This window comes from Chenopodium album, chromosome 10 (genome assembly GCF_948465745.1).
Source record: "Chenopodium album chromosome 10, dcCheAlbu1.1, whole genome shotgun sequence".
Lineage (NCBI taxonomy): Eukaryota > Viridiplantae > Streptophyta > Magnoliopsida > Caryophyllales > Amaranthaceae > Chenopodium > Chenopodium album.
The window spans coordinates 44,378,009-44,385,160 of NC_137843.1; the positions used below are offsets into that span (position 1 = coordinate 44,378,009).

Consider the following 7,152-nt stretch of genomic DNA (forward strand, 5'->3'; position numbering starts at 1 on the left):
ACTACAAATACCGAACATACTCTTGCTTTTTCACACTTACTTTTTAGTTTATCAATATGTCACATGGGCAATTTTGTATTTTTACCTTTCTCTCTCTTACTTTTTTCCACTACCAAAATATTTGTACCCAATCTCAATGGTGCAATAATAAAAAAACGGAGGAAGTATATAGAGTTCCGCAAGAATGGTAACTCACAACTATTAATATTATTTGAATGCTCACGTGTAGTACTAGTGTCTACAAAATCTAACCTTCAAAATTAGGCTAATTTGCCAGAAATAACACCACATTTCATTTGTAATACCCTGGAAATTTCCTCCTTTTAAATTTTTTTTTTCTCTAAATAAAACTTATTTTAGGGAATAACTAAAAATATTACCGTCACCGTGTGTGGGTGTTGGAGATGATGGGTATTTTTGATGAGTGAGGATGGTGCAGCTGCTGTTAGGTGGCTGGTCAGTATAATTGTCGGGTTTTGGGGTGGGCCAGGTTAGGAGGTGGAGGACGGAAGGGGTGGTTTCCAGCAGGGCTAGGGTGGAGGGGATGGGGCTGGAAGGACGAGGGGTTGGGTGGGTTTTTTAATTTTGTTTTTCTTAAATCTTTAATTTGTTTTTTTTTTATTTTAATTTTTAACCAATTAACTTGTGACCACATGTCATTAAAAAAAATTAAAAAAAAAACCTATTCAACAGGTCACCGGTTATTAGGATTAAAGAAAGTAAACAACCCCAAGGTTAGGATTATTCTAGAATAATCCAAAGTTTGGATTATTAAAAGAAAATCGGATAAAGTTGAGATTATTAAAACCAATTTTTTTTTTTTAATTTTTTTTTATCGTAAATGTAATTTTTTTGTATCTAGAAAAAACAAAGAGGTAGAGATAATTTTTACAACAAAAATGAAATAAATAATCCCACCTTTGCACAGTCTTCCCTAAACAATCACACCTTTCTTTTATTATTCCAAAACAATCTCATCTTTGACAAGGTTCTTCTTTAAACGATCTATGTGACCTGCAACTTGTTAAAAATGTCAAATTGTTTTTTAATCTCTCTCCTCCCACCACCCCACCCCCTTCCATGGCTACCTACTACCATAACCTCCACATTCGGTCCCCACCCACTACTGTTGGAGATAGAACCACAACCAACCCCAAAACCCCCTAAACATCTGGCTCCACAACCACCAACCGCGAAACCCCACTCAACCACCTCAAAACTCTCTACCACGACGGAAAACCCCCTAATTACGAACCCAAAATGCCAACCTTGACATTAAAAACCCCTACCTACGCCGAAAAAGCACCTAACTACACCAAAAACCCAACCCTAACCATGAACATCCCACCCCCACCCCTACCCCCTACCTATGCCGAAAAACCCTAGCCACCACCCAAATCACAAACCCCGGAAACACCCACCCCCACCCCCACCCCCACCGCAAAAATTCCCTAAAACCCAAAAACACCATCCCTAACCCATCAATCTCCCATCTTCTCCCCTTTTTCGAAAACACAAGGGTCAGAGAAGGCTAGGGCGGAGATGGGTAGAGGAAGGGGGTGTTCATTCAGGCCGGAGGCGGCACAGGGGTAGGGAAAGGGTTCTTTTTTTAATTATTAGAAAATAACCCTATTAAAAGTCGACACGTGGCATATAACTTAAGAAAATTGGTATCACTTTTACCGATGGCTTTTCCATCTGTATTTCTTGTTTTTTCGACGAATGGATCTCCATTGGCCAAATACCGATGGCAACCATCAGTAAATATGATACCGATGGTTTTTGGTATGTTTATCGATAAATTTTGGCCATTGCTATTGGGATCAATTCTTGTAGTGCACCAAAAAGGTTAGGGATCGTTAAAAAAAAAAAAGATCATTATCAAAGGTGAGAATGTTTAAGAATAATCGAAAGGTGAGATTGTTTTGGGAAGACCGAGCAAAGGTAAGATTATATATTTCTATTTCTCCTTTTTAAAATACTTTTATAACGAATTTAAAATATAAAATAACATTTTTTTAGTACACACTATTAAGTTTGTAATGTAAGATTAGAGTTTTAGGGGTTGTTCACATTTACTAAACTGAAATGCTTAGTGCTGAACTGATCGAACTGAATTCAAATGAAATGAAATGAACTGAACTGAGATGAAATGAATATTTTATGAGAGAAAAGAAATTAGGAGCTGAACTGAACTGAACTGAACTGAACATAACTGATTGGAGATGAACTGAACTGAAATTAAGTTGAAGTGAACAGGCCCTTAGTGAAAGTAATTTTAACATCCTTTTATGCATGATGTAATATTTATTTGAATTTCACTTATTTGGCATCGTGTATGGCATACTAATTCTTCATAATTATCGTTTACACGGCGTAATACTTGGCAAGAAGTTATTATGCCAATTGTCGTTGGTGTTTGGTCATGACATTCAATTCAGGTTTGTTTATTAGCAATATAATATGATATAAAGTATATTTTTTTTTTCTTTTTACTTCCATCACTTTTGTAAATGCGGACTCATAAACAATTTTTGGAGTAGAGATATAGCAGAGAAAAAGTAAAGGGGGACCATGTAATAGGTTAGAGACAAAGATCTTTATTAACTAAAAGGTAAACTGAAGTATCTAAATTGAAACGATTCTATTTTTAAACAGTGATACATCTAATAAAAAAAAACGGAGAAAATATTAGATTGCATAAGTCAAATTGGTCCACATAACTCATATTCAATTTTTTAAAATTGTAATCCTACTTGTAGCTCTATAACTTTCACCCTTCACAAAAAGATAATGTAAACTCAAGTCGTTGTTCCTTAGTTACAATCACTCTAGTTGGATAGTCATATATGCTTCGTCCACTTGTATATAAGAGCTAAATTTTGATCTTTTTGTGTGCATGCATGAAGACTTTCGAGAAATTTGACTTCCATGTATTTCGACAAAATAACCAAGTTCGTAGTCAAATGAAGTAGAAAATTGTCTACACATTCACACATTTAAAAGAAGATAAAATTTACCAAGTCAAGCTTATTCTTTCAAACAATATTATCACTTACACGTCTTTCACTCTTTTGCAATAAAATAGATTGCTACTATTATGATAAAATAAATCTATATCGTACCCACTAACAAACTACGAAGAACATAGTTAAAAAGTCTAGATCCCTCAAAAAAGTCTTCTTAGTTTGTAGATTATTGACCTACTGCGCATTGGGTTGATCAAAATTGACTGCTTGCTAGTGTAGATAGAGTAACAAACATCTTGTGAAGAAATAATATTGTGCTTATGAGCTAGTTATGCTATGTCAATTTTCTGCAATGCTCTTTTTCCTTGAATTCTTGTATGTAGAGGACTAACACTTGATGCACACGAAGCGGACAATTTCAATAATCTATACCTACTTTTATACTCAAGCCCAAAATATTACATACTTTCTTCGTTTTCTTTTACTCTTTTAACTGCAACGAACTATGAATCGAAATTTGCATTTTTCACGTTCTTTGATTTGACACCATGCACCTCTGTTGATATATACATATGTCTGGCAAAATATAGTTATTGGGTTCAATTCTTGTTATATTCATCCCGATTTATAATTTTACAATATCAATTATATATTTAAAAGTCAGGGTAGCGTAGAAAGTATGCATTGTAATCGCACCGATGAGTGTGAAAGACTAAACATGAAACCAAAATAAAATAGAGCAGGTATTACGTGCGTACAGACGCACAAACTGTTTGGTGCGGGAGGGTTCGCTGATATATTTACTCGTTGGCTTATATGTTTCATTTGTTGGCTGAAATGTTTCATTTGTTGGCTGATATGGTTTTTTTGTTGGCTAACATATTCCTTTTGTTGGATGATATGTTTTTTTTTTTCTCCTTTTGTTGGCTGATATCAGACATAATTTGGCTTATATGTTTCTTTATTAAGCTGATATATTTATTTTGTTGGCTGATATATATATTTTAATTGTTGGCTTATATATTTCATTTTATTGGCTGATATGTTTATTTTGTTGGCTTACCTGTTGCTTTGTTGGCTGATACACTTCATTTGTTGGCTGATACGCTTCATTTATTGGCTATTATGTTCCTTCTATTGGCTTATATGTATTTTGTTTTTGGCTGATATACTCCTTTTGTTGGCTTATATCTATCTTTTGTTGGCTGATATACTCCTCTTGTTGGCTTATATGTATCTTTGTTGGCTGATATACTCCTCTTATTGGCTTATATGTATCTTTTGTTGGCTGATATACTCCTCTTGTTAGCTTATATGTATCATTTGTTGGCTAATATGCATACGATATCTTTTTGTTTGTTTCTCTCTCCTGTTTCCCCCTCTTCCTATCTTTCTTTCTCTCTGTTTCAAGTGAGAATCCATTCTCATGAAGTCATTATCAACAAATGAAATCTTCACGCCATCACAAAATACACTTACTGCTAGCCGTCACTAACACAGGTTCTTTGGGTTTTTGTAATCGTTGGATTAACTTGGAGCAATATTCCATTATCTTATTCCATTACTTGTGAATTTGTGATCATAGAAGTACACACATTATGAATGACCACTAAAAGGGGAAAATTAAATTTCCTTACCCTAACTGCATAATTTCCACCTAAATCCACGATCTCCACTAGCTTCGAAGGTGAGAACATCAAACCATAATTGTAATGCAAATCAAACATACTCATAACTTTCTACAAGATCTAACCACTTTATTTGATACTCAAACGCAATAATAGCCACCACCACTGCCGCCCAATTGCACCCCAAAATTCACACCACCTCCAACCAAAATCGCACCACCTCTAATCAAAATTGCAGCCTAAACAAAACCTCCAACCAAATCACACCACCTAAAAATTGAACCATTTGGAATCGCAGCCCAAGCGAACTAAAATCGCAGATCGTTCATCGTCGTCTTCGTCCACCGTCGTCATCTTTGTTTTGCGAATTTCGTTTTCCCTCGCATTGCTTAATTGATCGAATTCCCTCGAATTAGCAAGTTTATCTTTGGTGCATGTGGATCCTAAATTCCCTAGTGTGTTGATAATTGATTTTCATTTGATTGATTGAATTGATTTAGGTAGCATAGACCAACCCTTTCTGTTTAAGATTTTCGGAATAACTTAGCTTAGACTTTAGCAAAATTGCCTTCCCTTGGGTTCGACCTGGACTTGCCCCTATACCTAGGGTTGGGTTTAGTTTTACAAATATTGTTTTGACCGGGAAATCTAGTTACCAACGACCTAGGTTCCATCCCGCGTCAAAAATAGCGTCGTTGCCGGGGAGGGCATGGTGATTGCTATTGTTGATTGAGTCTATTCCATTTTATTTGAAAAATACAAAATGATTTTCTTCCTTTTGGGCTACATTTGTTGTCGTGCTATTGATATTTTGCTTTGAGTTTTTTGTATGCGTAGGGCACGAGATCGAAATTTGTGTCATTTAATCCAGAAATTGAGAGGATCATAACAAGGATAAGGGTTGCCTATCGTTCCTCAAGTCTAAGTTCCCCAAGAGAGGAAATCCATCAAGAAGAAGAAGAAGAATGAGAAAGCATGGGAGCTAATCCGAGAGTAGGATTGAAGGAGTTGGGAACTCCCGGAGCTTATAGGTTTGAAAGTGGGATTGCTCCTCTTACGACACCGGAAAATGATTTTGAGATAAGACCGGCGATGATCACTTTGATAGAGAGGCGTCAATATAGTGGTGCAAAGCATGAGAGTCCCCTTAATCATCTAAAGGAATTCGAGAAGTATTACAACACAATCAAGGTGAACGGGGTTTCTCAAGAGTTTATTAGACTTAAGCTTTTCCCTTTCTCTCTTATTGGACGTGACTTAAAGTGGTTAGACAAGGAGGTGAAGCCAAACTCATTGAGAACATGGGATGAAGTGACTAAGGAGTTTTTATCTCGGTTCTATCCACAAAAGAAGACGGCCGAAGCAAGAGTTCTCATTCAAAGCTTCAAGCAAAAGCCGAATGAAAGTATTTATGAGGCGTGGGAAAGGTATAAGGAGTACCAAAGAGAGTGCCCACACCATGGGATTCCTACCTATAAATCATCCAAATCTTCTATGGAGGTTTAAGTCCTCAAGGCAAGTCTTGCTTGGATGCCGGTGCCGGAGGCCTTATCATGAACAAAACGGAGGATGAAGTGGTGGACTTAATTGAAGATGTGGTAAGATATCACATGGATTGGCAAGAAGGTGAGAGAGAGTCGACAAGAAAAAGTGGTTCAACGGTTTATTCAATCGACCATCTCAATGCCATCAACAATTTATCCTCACAAATCTCAAACTTGGGAAAGGAGATGACCTTAATTAAGGCAAAGCTTGAGAGTGCTTCTTCACAAGCACCAATTCTTCCCTCCCACAATAAGGGGAGAGGTATATCTTCTAACTCTACTCCTCCTTTAACTTCAAGTAATATGCCAAGTGGATGTGTGTTTTAATTTGTGATGTATGTGGGTCATATGACCATGATTCTTCTAATTGTCCACATGCATTTAAGAGTTGTGATGATGTTGATAATAATGATTGTGAGCAAGTGAATTTTGTTTCAAATAACAACAATGGACAAAGATTTGATGGTTTAAGAAACTTTGGGAATAGAAATGCTCACCAACAAGGGAATTTTGATAATTATAACAATGGTGGTTATAGAAACCAAGGAAATCAAAATTTCCGAGGAAACTATAATAATCAAGGCTATAATAATCAAAACCAAGGCCAAGGGTATGGAAACCAAGGCCAAGGTCAAGGCTATGGTAACCAATACCAAAACAATGGCCAAAATCAATACTAGACTAATTAGAGCAACCAAAACCGGGGGAATTTTCAAAACAACAACCAAAGGGGACCCCCACCGGGATTTGCTCCAAGAACTCAAGGAAATGTTGAGAATTTCTATGCTCAACCTTCATCTTCTAAGACTAGTTTGGAAGAGATCATCGAGAACCAAACTAAAATTTTGTACACTTATATGTCGGTAAGTGACAAAAAATTCAATGAGATGATGACACACAACAAGATGCTTGAAACTCAAATCACTCAATTGGCTAACACCTTAAAAGAAAGTGTGAATGCTAACCCTTCTTCTTTACCCTCAAAAGGATTTGAACCTAAGAAACCCGTGT

At 36.3% G+C, this 7,152-nt stretch overlaps 1 pseudogene; it reads right to left on the reverse strand.

The window, feature by feature from the left end:
• Window positions 1-5,965: 5,965 nt before the first annotated feature.
• Window positions 5,966-6,063, reverse strand: LOC145565904 (small nucleolar RNA R71; annotated as a pseudogene).
• Between the last annotated feature and the right edge of the window lie 1,089 nt (window positions 6,064-7,152).